Raw genomic sequence first — 13,357 nt, forward strand, 5'->3', positions numbered from 1 at the left:
CAGCAAGTGTGATTTGTCATGTTTTGTATTCAGTGAGAAAAATATCTGCCAAAATAACATGAAAAAAAACTTACAGCACCTCTCCGAAACAGTACAGTTGCCTTTCAGTGAGGGCACATTATAAACCTGCTGTCAGACAGAGAATCCCTTACAGTGGAGCAGGCTTTGGGAAGGCTAGACCAAAAGGAAACTAAGACAATAACAAAACAGACACAATAAAGGAAGGAGGAAGGAATAAAGCAACTCAGACAAGTACTGAGGCAAGATGCACAAGCTGGAGGAAAGAGCCAGTAACAAAGCAAATGAAGCTGAGTTCATGGTGGATTTGGGATGTTTACTACACTGTGATGGTAACCAAGCCAGCAGCCTACTGCATGAATAAGGCCCCAAGTGCATCAACTCCAACTGAAGGAGAGATATGTCTTGGCATTTTTGGACATAGGCCCAAACATTTCTATTTTACCTCTGTGGGAGAAGGTTGAGAATGATGAGGGATGGTTCATCCGTTGCTGGGAGCTCCGGCCTGTTTACTTGAAAACTCACAAAGAGATCACGACCCCTACAGAAAGCAACCACTTCACCAGAAATTAAGTCCTGTGATGTTAGTAAACAAATCTGATGCTTATGTGGATTCTTTAAAAACAATACAACGTTATATTTTACTAATAAATTACGAGGCGGCTTTATTTCCAATACATGCCAGACTTTTGACTCTAATGAACACATCTTAAAACAAAAGGAGAATCTTCAACTCCACCTATAGATTTTCCTTCTAAATATATGTAACGTATGACCACACAGATCTTGGTGGCCTTAATGGGAACACTGGGTCTCTATAGTATACACTATATGTCCAAACATAAATTTTGCTTGTAATACATTTGTGCATTTCTGGGATAGCTTTGGGGTGTATTGATATTTCAGAAAACAGAATGCCTCCAACTCTGTGGCAACAACCTAGGCAAGGCCCTTTTCTATTTCAACAGGCACCAGGCACAAAGTCAGGACCATAAAAGAAACTGTTCTATCCATTTATTGAGGAACGACTTGGGCTCGACAAATACCTGCTGTATGTTCAGCTGTCAACATTAATGATAAAACACTTTATGGTTGCTCTAATATCTGAATTCTACATTGTTGACCTGTGCCATGTCAGGGTTGTTTATTTTTGTTTATATGGGCATAGCATAACAAATTCCTGAGACGTATTCAAGCGGTGACAGATTGTTGAATCTAAAGGAAGTCTACATAATTCACTAAATTACCACAGAGTTTGGAGTCGTGCATTGTAAATATCTGTTTTTGCTCCATATCTCATCCTTATCTCTCTAAGCGCGCTTCAGATCATCTTTGAAGGTCTGGCATCTTAAGCTGGAGAGCCCAGCAAGCGTCTCATTCACAGTCACAGCAGCAGTGTCTGAGCACATCTCACCGCCAAGCTCAGCAATGCAGCACAGATGGCATCAAATATACTGCTTAAAGTCATCATTCACTTTAATGTTGCAGCTGCTGGGCCAGAGGAAAGCTGTGGTTCTCCCTCTTTCTATGGACACTAAAAAGTTCCACGTGTCCCCCGCTGACTCACAACAACCTGTTCTGTATTCTTGACCGAGGGTGAAGGGCAGGAAGTCTCCTCTCTCACCTCCAAATTCAACAAATTAGAGTGGGCTTTATACTATGCATTTGTGTAATATATCAGCAGAAATAACAACGCACCCACCTAGAGCCATAATGCCTCTTTTTAGGAGTCTCACAATGGCTGTTTTCACAGGAAAGACAGCTTCAAACTTTTCCTTTTGTCCAGTACTTATTCCATCTTTTATTCTGCGGTCTTGGGAGATTATCTCCTGCTTGGAAAAAAATGACATATCCTCGCCAGTGACACCTTTAGAAAAATAGGGATATTATCTCAAACTAAAATGCTTCGATTTAGTTTGACTTTTGTCCTCGAATCACCTCTTTTCTCTGGGAAAACTGTGGCGTGCACTTTTCCTATGGTGCCGTGTGTGAAGTATAGCTGCCTCATGAAGGTGTTATATTAGAAACATGGCTGACTCAGAGAGATAATCCTCACTGTGAAGTGATGATTCATCTTGATGTTGTGGCTTAAAGAAAAGAGAGAGGGCTGGAGGGTCCCCACAGGATTTTAAATAAGATGTAAGAAGAGAATCCAAACCCACCATTAACTTGACTTCGCTGCTTTCAAATCATTCACTGTCTGAACCTGCAAACTTCACGAACGGAAGCAATTGAACCAAGAGATTGAATCTAAAATGAAAACCTTTGTATAATGTATGTTTCCCAGTCAGAGATACAGGGAATATTAATATACCATCTGGGAGAAAATGCACACTGGGTCTCGTATATGTTCCTGATCAAAAACCGTACCCATGTCCTCAAATAAAGGTTATTCTACCACAGTTTCCTTCAGCTTTGGTGCATTTTAGCATCTTTGGCTCCATGTTTTCACTTGATAGCTCACAACATAATTGTCTGGATTCACTCTCACGCCAGTTTGATCCGTTTAATGATGCAGCATTTTCCAGTAGCAGCATGTAGCTGTCTTCAGCACAAAAAAAGCCTCAAACATTGAAACGACACTACCTGGGTAGCACTAAATAGCAGACAGGGAAAGTAAGCAACCTCCTGGTGAATATGATTGAGCATTTAGCAGCCAGAGTCAGATATGTGACTCAGAAGCAAAACAGAGCTAAGAGGAAACCAAACATGCCTGATGCTGCTTCATATTTGCTTTCATTTTGGTGACAGTTCACTTCAAATGTGCTGCTGAATCTATAATTTCTGTTCAGTTTAGCTGACCTGACCTGCAGCCAGACGGACCTTATGGCCGCAGTTTAAATTATATCTTATGATATAAAAGACAACTGGAGCGTCTGTTCATTTTAAACCATTTTCAATAAAATCCTATAAGAGATTAACCTTGTTAGTTAGAGGACTGTCATCAGTATATAATGATTCTGTAATACACAGTTAATATTAGATGGCTCCTCTGAACCAGTGTGCTTTGTCCCAGCTTCTCCTCTTATCATTTCCTTACAAAGCCACCATCATTCTTCAGTCGCTCTCCAGAATAAAAGCTGTGAATGTGATGTTGAAACAGCTCAGCTGTTGAACAGGACACCACTCGACTAGTACAAACACGAGAGAGATGACATGTGTGCTGGGTGAGCAGCGTTCGTTGGCACAAAGGCAATCATGAAACACTGTATTAGGTTGTCTTAATGCAGCTACGGCTATTCATCAATTGGCAATTGTGTCTGGTCTTCAGTAAAAATCTCCACAGTGGCCGTCACCTTTAAAACCTAAAATAAACCTAAACCTAAACCTAAACCTAATCCTAAGGCCCCAAGTGCCTAATTAAACCTAAAAAATGCAGTGGTTGGTATTTCATGGTGATTACGCACTAATGACAACATATTTACAAATACTATATTCCATTTCTGATAATTGATCATTTGAAATATTACACATTGAACTTTAACCCTCCTGTTGTCTTTCAAAAGTTAATATGCGATAACTTTGGTTTTTTTTCCAAATAATTAACTACAATGACATGGATGGTTCCCTACTATAAGCGTAAAATATGATAATACGTTGGAAACAAGTTCACTAAAAAGGTGAAACTAAAGAACTGGTGGTCATTTTATACCTCATGCTTTATAAGCAGAATAAAAAAACACAGAATGGGAGGACAAAAGGTGTGTCGTAAATTTGAAGACAATACTACACACCTTTTGTCCTCCCGGGTCAAATTTAAGCTATTGTGCAGGTGACATCATAAAAACGCAGTGCAACAACCTCACACTTACCACCAAAATACAATAAAGGCTGTATGACTTTCCAATCTATACAATAACTTTAACCCTCACCACTTTTTAATTTTATTTGTTGATGTTGCGTCGTTTGACTTACCTGCCTAGAGGTTTCCCAGGTCACTAGTTTGGCATGAAAGGGCTGAGAGGTGGTGACTGGAATGAGACGAGGGCTCCCAGTGCTGCCATTTGGGTCGGGCCTGACCTTGAAACAGCAAGGGCAAAAAAAAAAAAAACTGGCTAAGGACAGAAAGCAGAGCAGTGCAAGAGACAAACAAAGTGAGCAAGAGACCATGTTTGGATGCATCACAACAGGAGTGCAATGTAACATCAGGCGGAGTAGTGATTTGACGATATGATGCACCGTAAAGGTGTGTCAGAACACATACGTGATCAGAGCGGCGTCTGGGATGAGCATAAGGAGAGGAACTCTTGATGACCGGAGACGACCAGACAATACCACAATTTTCCAGTAAATAAACTTTCATTCCCTCCAATACTCGTAAATAGCCACCCACAAATGGCTCATGAAATCCTGTGCTACTTGCTGACTCGATTCCAGGACACCACTCATTTATGATCACTCCAGTATGCAGTCCCTAATAGTGAATGATCATCTGAGATGTGAAAGGGAAACAAATTAAATGAAAGCCTGCAATAAATGAGTTGAAGTGAAATGACAGGGGTCACTGAATGTTTTGAGTGAAGTATGTGGATCATACATTACGGCCTTCACGGTTTCTAGATCTCTCTCATGGGAGGTTTTGAGGCAACATGTCAGACAGTGCTTAAAATAAAACCACCATCAAAACTGAAAATGGTGGAGTAACTTTTAGAAGAGCACAGTTCGCGCCTCCAGTAGAGATCCACAGGCTATGGGAAGAAGCACTGAGGTTATTTTGGAGGCTTGTGTGTGGACTGACATTGTAATGAGACACTTGTGTTTTTCTTTGACACCAATTTGTGAGTAAATCCATTAAAATATGTTAAAGCTGAATATAAATATAATGAGCCTCTTCATGTGTGCTGAAGGTAAAAGTGTAACAGTCACAGTGTAGACCCTTGACCGGCAGCCTTTAAAAATAATCCTAGAAATATATTTACTAATTTTGTGCCTGTTGACATGTCTGCAGCCCGTCTACATGTCTGTAGACAGGCTGCATTTGCTGTGCTCCTTGTGTTTCTCCCAGATTTCCGATTTTTACTCTGTCTCTTTCTCCGTCTCCGTCTGGCCTGTTCTCAAAGTGCAGCCGAGGCTGATAATAAGCTGCGATCACACCATACGATCTGCACTCCATCTGGATGCAGACGCCGCAGTGGAAGGGGGAGGATGAGAAGGCGAGGCGGGTGGGTTAAGAGGGACAGAGGAAATTTGGGTCATGCTTGAAGCTATAATGATGGTATAATGCTCCAGCAGAATCTCTGCTGCAGCACTGAATAAATCATAGATGCAACATCCTTCACAGATAATAACTAATGGCTCTTCTTAACACCCCAAGCCAGTGAATCTGCACCCAGAAAGTTAGACAAATGAATCCAACATACGACACTGAATACCCCTAACCACACACGCACCCTCACCTCACAAACCTCAGCCAATGACATTTCACATCTGCCTCTGAGGCACCCAAACAAAGATTGATCAGAGCAAAAGGTGTCAAGCAGGAGATTATGGGACCAGGTTCCCTGAGTTTCCATTACCGGCCTCCTAATCCGTTTATATGGATATGTTCTAAATGGGCGTGAGCAGTGCCAGCTGTGTGTGTTGTGTGTGTGTGTGTGTGTGAGAGGGAGAGGTCATCCATCATGGACGGACCTCTGAGGACGTGAGGGGACAGCAGAGAAGTTAATGTCAGCCTAGATCTGACTGGAGCTCACATCTATTCAGCATCAAAATCTCAGGTGAGAACGCTGAGCAATTTTAGCTCCTTTGCTTTCCACAACAGCTGTGCCAGCTAACAACAGGTTAGCCACCCACGGCTCTTCACGAAACTCTCACCTCACTGTGTCATGTGGCCTCAAAGTCATGTGTCAAAGCATCTTTCCCTAAACAACACTGTGAAGACTCCCACCTAATATTAGGGTCTAACAGCTGTTTCAATAATTAAGCGCTAATCATAATACTATTATGGGTTTGCCAATGTTGCAGATCAGTGTCACTTACTTCACGTCAATCATTGCTGTACTTCCAAGCTTTGTAAACAGGCAGCGCTGGCATTGGTTTGTGTATTTGCTGGGAACGATCCAATTTCCCTGGCCCCATCAGCTACCTGCTGGCTCAGTTTATTTGCTGGAAATGCTCTGATTTTTCCAGATCCACTAAATTACCCTCAACTTCTGTGAATTGTTTGGGCTTGCTCCATACTGACAACCCCCTAAAGTCATCAGGGATTTCATTTGCTAGTATGGTTCTGCAATTTTATGCTACCTAAACTACTCATAACTTTGGTGGAAATATCCAAATGTCACAGGTCCCTGAACTAACCGCTACCTACGTATTTTTGAGGCATGCACTGCAATTCTTTGCCCCTTGAGCTACACATTTTACCTGCACTCCTGTGCATTTCCAGATTTCCCACACCCTGAGATGTCGAGGCAGAGTTTGGAGCTACAGGTCAGCTAATTGGATATTTCCTCACAAAAACCCTTTGAGCTATCGATGAAGTTGGAAAAGCAACAGACTTACTGGGACACACACAGGAATGTCACACTAAAAGAGAAATTTTGAGCAGATTAGCTTGACTGTGAGAGTGAATATTGAAGGTACGAGCACATCTATGTTTTGATCTGCAGAAAACACTCCACTGTTCTGACAGCAAACATGTAATTTCACACCTCACCAATGCTCCATCATCTGTCTGCCTGCACTGGTGCACGGGATACATAGACGTCATGATGTATTCATATGCTTCATATGAATATGAAAATCCCAGTGAGGAAAACATCCTTTGACAGATCTCACTGTAGAAACGCATCCAGCCTGGCTTGAGTTTTGTAATGTTTCTCAAAACCATCTCCATGATATCAGAATGTGCACTCATTGTTTTGATTTGCCAAAAGACATAAGCTTTATGAAAATAAACCCTATGTCTTTGAACCAGAATCTCAGCAGAAACACCGACCAATTTTAGCTGCATTTTCCTGAGGTGGAATAAACAACACGCACTATTCGTTTGTGTGCTCCCTTGTGGTTTTGTGAACACCTACAGTGAGACAGAGCTAGATACAAATGCAGCATGTGGCTTTTATTAGGAAGGAAAGGAATATAAGCCAAAGGGATTAAGCTGTTTCTAATTATTCTAAACTGTCTGCAGTTAACCTTATGATGACTCACATCCAGACAAAGAGCTGTTAGAGAAGCCTGTGGTCAGGCCCCGTATGTGAGGCTCAACATCAGGATCTATTCTGTTTTTCAACTGTAGTAGAGAAAAAAAAAACAAAAAAACCAACTGACTTCAAAGGAAGAAAGTACAGGAAGAATTCATTTGTATTAGTCACAACTTTCTGCAGCTGCAAAACAGGTTTTCAATTAAATTCATCGCTGTATATTTATGTACCTCCACTCCTTTCTGTGGCACTCATCACTCCTGAGTGAGTACAAACGCAGCACACAGGAACATTTATGGCACATGAGGGGGAACCAGTGAGGAATAGTTACATGCATTTGCATTTCAATCTGTTCTTGTCTGTATTTTCAGACATTTACATGTATATAGAGAAATGCTGTTGGGTATGGACTCTTGTAGGAGCCTTCCCGGATACTTGCACAACCACAGAGGTATTATATCCGATAGAGAGTGAGGCTAAGGAGGACACATGGTGAGAGACACTTTCCATGACAATGAAAAGTTTGAAATTGCACCGTATCTAAAGCCCCAGTGTTGCTGCAATAGCTTTTTTTTTTTTTTTTAAGTAAATACTGAAAATTGAATTCTGAACATATTTTCAAATCGTTTCAACAAGCAGGATGATGCCAGGAAATGCCAAAGAGCATATGGTTGCTGTTACAAAATTATGTGGCACAACATATATATATACTGTATATATATCTATTTGCTTTAGATGTGCTGGTAGGCGGATTATGTGACAGAGCCAGTCCAGGTGGTTCCTGGACTAGCTAACTAGCTGCAGCTCTGAGCAGTATAATTTCATCTAATTCTGCCACAAAGCAAAAATAATGTATTTCCAAAATAATCCAACTTTGTGCATACACCTCTAGGCATACGTCCAGGAAGGTATCTGACCTGTCCCACATTCATTCCGCAGCATAATAATCCTTAACATACAGTCAAAGACATCATCATCTTCAGAGACAGGAAGAACAAGGACCCTGCAACATCCAAAGTAATGGGATTACATCAAGAAGCAGAAGACAACACAGCAGCCTCAGTCTGCAGAAGAAATATGGGAACCAGCGACCTGCCACGTACTTTGAAGGAAGAAAAAAAAAACAAGAGGATGTTGTTGTGTTGCTTTAAAGGCAGTAGGTGGTCTCACTAAATACTGATTTGATTTAGGTGCAGTTTTGGTATGTACACAATTCTCCTGATTGCTCGTTCACACTAATGAGTTCGAGAGGCTGACTGATGTGAGTTTAGCTGAATTCAATCTGGACAAGGCAAACTGAGACTAACCTATGCTAACCAGTAAATCTGAGACCTGCAGCTGTCAACATCACGAGCTCACTGTGGCTTGGTAAGGTCCTTCAAGGCACAACATGCCACAAAACATCTGTGGCCTGAGACCAATTGGGACTAATTACTGTATGTTTCTGCAAAGTTCTTCATTAACAGGGAGTGTGACTGCACTATGGTGATTCATAGAGCGGGCTCTTCACATCATTGCTCTCTGCACGGTCCTGCATCATCAGTATTTCGTGCAATGAGAGACAGCAGAAAGAAGTTGTCATAATGTAGTAAATTTTAAAAAAAACGATTTAAAAGTGTGGACCCTTGCTGGTCCTTCTCAGCTACTAAACTGCCAGATTCTCTGGGTCATGGGCAAAACATTTTGCTTTGAATTCAGCTCATTTTTCAGTTGCATAGATGTGAGTGAAGGTTTTCATAGGAAATGTGTGGAACACTTTTGTGTGAGGTTCAAATTCGGTCAACCTTTACATTGTATGTTGTGCATCAACTAAAAAGCTTAATAGGTACAATTTGCTTTTGAAAGGGCAAGAAGAAGGAAGTTATAGTTTTAGCAAATGTACTTTCATATTCTATATCTCTAATGCATTAAAATACAGTTGGCTGTGTTTTTGAAATATTTGATCCATGGAGTTTTTTATAAAGTGGTGGGAATCTTGCTATCAAAATGATTTGTAACCGGTTTGACAGGTAGTTTACAGTACGACGCTTTTCATTTCAAAACAGTAAACTTGGTGTTTGCATCTCAGCTTCCTAATCATTAAATACATATCAGTGAAACAAACAAAGAAAACAAATCTGTTAATATTGCAGTTAAATGTACTGCATTTTATAGATTGTATGTATTATTTTTATTTCAGAGTAAAGTAGTAACTTTTACATCATGATGAAACATTAAAAGCAAGACTGGTATTATCAAATGTTTTCTGTCCAGTGTGTATAATGGAACAAACACACCACCATTATCAGCTGGAATTGGTTCTTTTTATGGCCAGTAGATGAAGACAATTTTAATGTTCATCATGAGGAATGTCTAGTACAGATCTTAACTGCAGTTGCCTCTGCTGTCTAATGTTAAAACTGCAAACCTGAAACACTGTGTGCAAATGATGCGTGGGTTGGACTTGTCAGACTCAAGAGCAAATCCTCATGTGGAAATGGTAAAACACAAAACAAAGCTATTAAGTGTCGATCGGACACATTTTTACAGTTCAACGACCTGATTATTTTGTTTTATGCTCTCCACAAAACTGTGGCTTTTCTAACCCAGCACATACTGGAACTGCACAACCTCACTGGGAATACACTTATTAACATAATGTAAAAAAGTGAAAAATGTCACAAGGCTTAGTATTTATTTAGCTGTTTTACCTTGAACACCTGTGAAACCTATTTCCCACAGTGTTATCATTTGTCTTTGAAACAAGGAGGTTGGAAACTTGGTTTTTTTTTTTTTTTTTTGATCCAACACTATAAATAAACCACAGCTGTCATATACGTCCCATCTGTTCAGGTGCTATACTTTAAAAGCACCAGCAACAGTACCTCAAATCTGACCACAACATTTCAGTGAGTAACTTTCAATCTGTGAGGGCTGCAGTTCAAATTCAACATGAAATTAACAATTTTATTTCCTTTGGTTGTCTGTGTTCTTCCTTTGGACGATCTTTTTAGTTCCTTTTTCCCTCTTTCTTCACGTTTAACTGGGTAAGACGACAGACCCTCCGACATGAAGACTAAACTCTAATTCACTATGTGTTTGATGAACTAAGTAGCTGCTTCATTAATTAGGCAACTGGCAGAATTCTTTGGACTCCTGAGAAATCACTTGCTCCACTTTTTTTTCCACTAATTTTTGCGTTATGATTTTAAACTGAGACGTTCCTCAAACATCACAGGCCAACGCAAGACTTGGATGAAAAAAAATTTAAAAAAATTATATATTGGTACTGAAGAAAATCTTCCACTTCTGTAAACGTTTGACTTTTCTACCATGGAGTCATTCAAAAACCCTGTACTGTGTTTTAGAATGACTTTGTCTAGTGGTGAAATACATTACAGTCCCTCTACTGTTCTTCCTCAGGAGACTCTGTTCCTTTGGCGTGTGCAACAAGCTACTGAAGATGTTCCATCAGTCTGTTCTTTGCACTTGTGTGCTGGGGAGGTGGCATCAAGGCTGGTGAGGCCAACAGACTAAACAAGTTGATCAGGAAGGCAAAATCTGTTGTTGGACTGGAACTGGACAGTCTGGAGGCTGTGGAGGATGGTGGACAAAATCAACTCCATACTGGACAATCCTGCCCACCCACTTCCTGAGGAACTGTGGCGAATGGGAAGTTCATTCAGCCACAGACTAATTCCTCCTAAAGCCAAGACTGAAAGATTCAGGAAGTGTTTTGTGTCCACGGCCATAAGACTCTATAATTCCACAATATAAACAATAAAGCACACACGCACTCACACACACACACACACACACACACACACACACACACACATCCAACAATAACTAATTACTTTATTACTTTCTACATACAAGTTAACTACTTTATTACTTTATTTATTACTATTAATTAATAAAATTTAAATAATATTAAATTTAATCACTTTAAATTAGAAAAACTGCTGTAACAATTGAATTTCCCCTGGGGATTAATAAAGTACTTCTTCTTCTTCATTTTGCAAATAATCATAAATACTAAATCTCAGATATGGAACCAAAACAACTAAAACTGAAGATAATTAGTTTGGTGCTGCCTGCGACTCTTTTGCTGCAGCCAAACGGAAGAGGAAGCAAAGAGGAAGAGGAAAGAGGAAGCAAAGAGGAAGCAAAGAGGAAGAGGAAGCAAAGAGGAAGAGGAAAGAGAAGACTGGTAACCTCAGAGAGGCAGGAGGAAAACCGGACTGAACGATGACACCTCACATTTCACTGGGTACAGGAACTGAAAACACCTTTGAACAAAACATTTCACCCCCAACATAACCTCCCCCCATCAACACACACACACACACACACACACACACACACACACACACACACCGCTCAGTCTGCCGCTCTCTGGTTGCTATAGCAGTGGTGTCAGGCTACAGGCTAGTGCAGTCAGATTCAGTCTGACAGGAAAAGTGCCCAGGGGGAGGGCACTGTTCAGCCCTGTGACAAAGTCTAGACAGCTCGGTTAATGTTGACAGGGGGAGAAAAAAATAAATAAAAACTGGACTGACATTAGCTGGTAATCATGCACTAAATAATTACTCCCATGATGCTTCATGAGCTCTAAAATTAATGACAGTGGCCTGCCATAAACAAGACTATGTAACCTTTGAGGCGATGCTCTGAAAAGAAATCTGGTGTCAGTTCACAATTAACGAGATGAATAATTGATTTGTCTCTAATTCGACATCAAATGAAGTCACAAAATGCCCTTGGGGGCAGATTCGCACTTGAGCAAAAAATAATGAAATAAATCTTCGTAAAATGTGGTGGAGAATATTATTAACTAAAGTTGCCGGCAGTTAAAAGTGAATAACAAAATCATTTACACAATATTTGAGTTTTTGACACCACAATAATAGCTTTCTAAATTTTGATATAAAAAAAATTATGAAGTAAGCTCTCACTCTCAGAGCATCCAAACTTTGGGGTCAAAGGTAATGCTGCTGCTGTCTCCAGCCAAATCTGTCACATAGAATATTCACATGTTAAAATAAGAGATTATAGTATAATGCACTCAATTAATAATGAGCTGTTATTGTGTGGCACTGGCAGGACGACTGGAAGGCTTGTTCCATTATATTTTCAAACTCACAAGATTTTTATTAAACATGGTCTAAATTTAGGCAGTGAAAATGTAATTGCATAGAAAAGTCTGTAAATTTTGTATTGGATCAATTAAAGCTGTCCTCCCTGCTGCTGACACTGAAGTATGAACTAATACAAACTGCTCCAGCAAGTTCTGGTCATAAACTTAAATCAAACCAGTTATTTTTTTGTGTTTTTTTGTCAAATGTATCTGTGTAGACTTCGGTGTCCAGCCTTTTTAGGTTTGAGGAATTTAAGGAATCAAAAAGTCTGAGGATAAACTTGCCTGAGACAAAGGTTTTCATCATTGCCCAAAAAGTGCTCTGCTCTTTGTTTCTGTGAAACATGGAGGCCAGTGTTTAACAGAATAGAGCCAGTGAAATATGTTGATTTATCACACAATCAGTGATAGACAGGAAGAGTGTCAGGCCACATGTTAGTGAACTGGAGTCAAATTCCTTGTTTGTGTGCACAAACCTGGCCAATAAAGTTGATTCTGACTGATGTGTCCATAGACTGAAGGAAACACTGATGCTCAACTGCCACCTGGTGGTTAAACGTCATATTGTAACTTTATAGCAAAGATGGACAGCAGGTTGTCATTTCCACACCTGTTCATTTCACTGACTGGAGAACTTCCCTCTACTACCCAGTAACCAGACTGTGACCTTCCTCTTCTAGGTGTGTTATCGGTCTCCAGCTCTGTCTGCTCACTTGCGAGAACCAAATTAGGTTGAAGCTGCTTTAAAAACTGTGCCAAGATCTGGAACAAACTCCGAGGCTATTACCACTTTAACAAAACAAGTTTATCGTTGCTCTTAAAAGTTTTACAGTTATTCTAACGTGCACAAAGTTTAATGGCAGTTCTGCCCCTTGCTGCTTCTCAGAAGCAATTCACCATGATTATTAATGAAGCAGCATCACAATCATCCCGATGGCTCCTCAGTCAAAAAAATGTATTTACTGACCACACACTAATAAGAAAAAAACAAACAATCAAGTATCACAGTAATTATTGTAAACAAATGTCTATGTTGGTACTGACGACAGCTATTGTTGCTGTCTTGTAGCATTTAATA

This window comes from Mastacembelus armatus, chromosome 3 (assembly GCF_900324485.2).
Source record: "Mastacembelus armatus chromosome 3, fMasArm1.2, whole genome shotgun sequence".
Taxonomy (NCBI): Eukaryota; Metazoa; Chordata; class Actinopteri; order Synbranchiformes; family Mastacembelidae; genus Mastacembelus; species Mastacembelus armatus.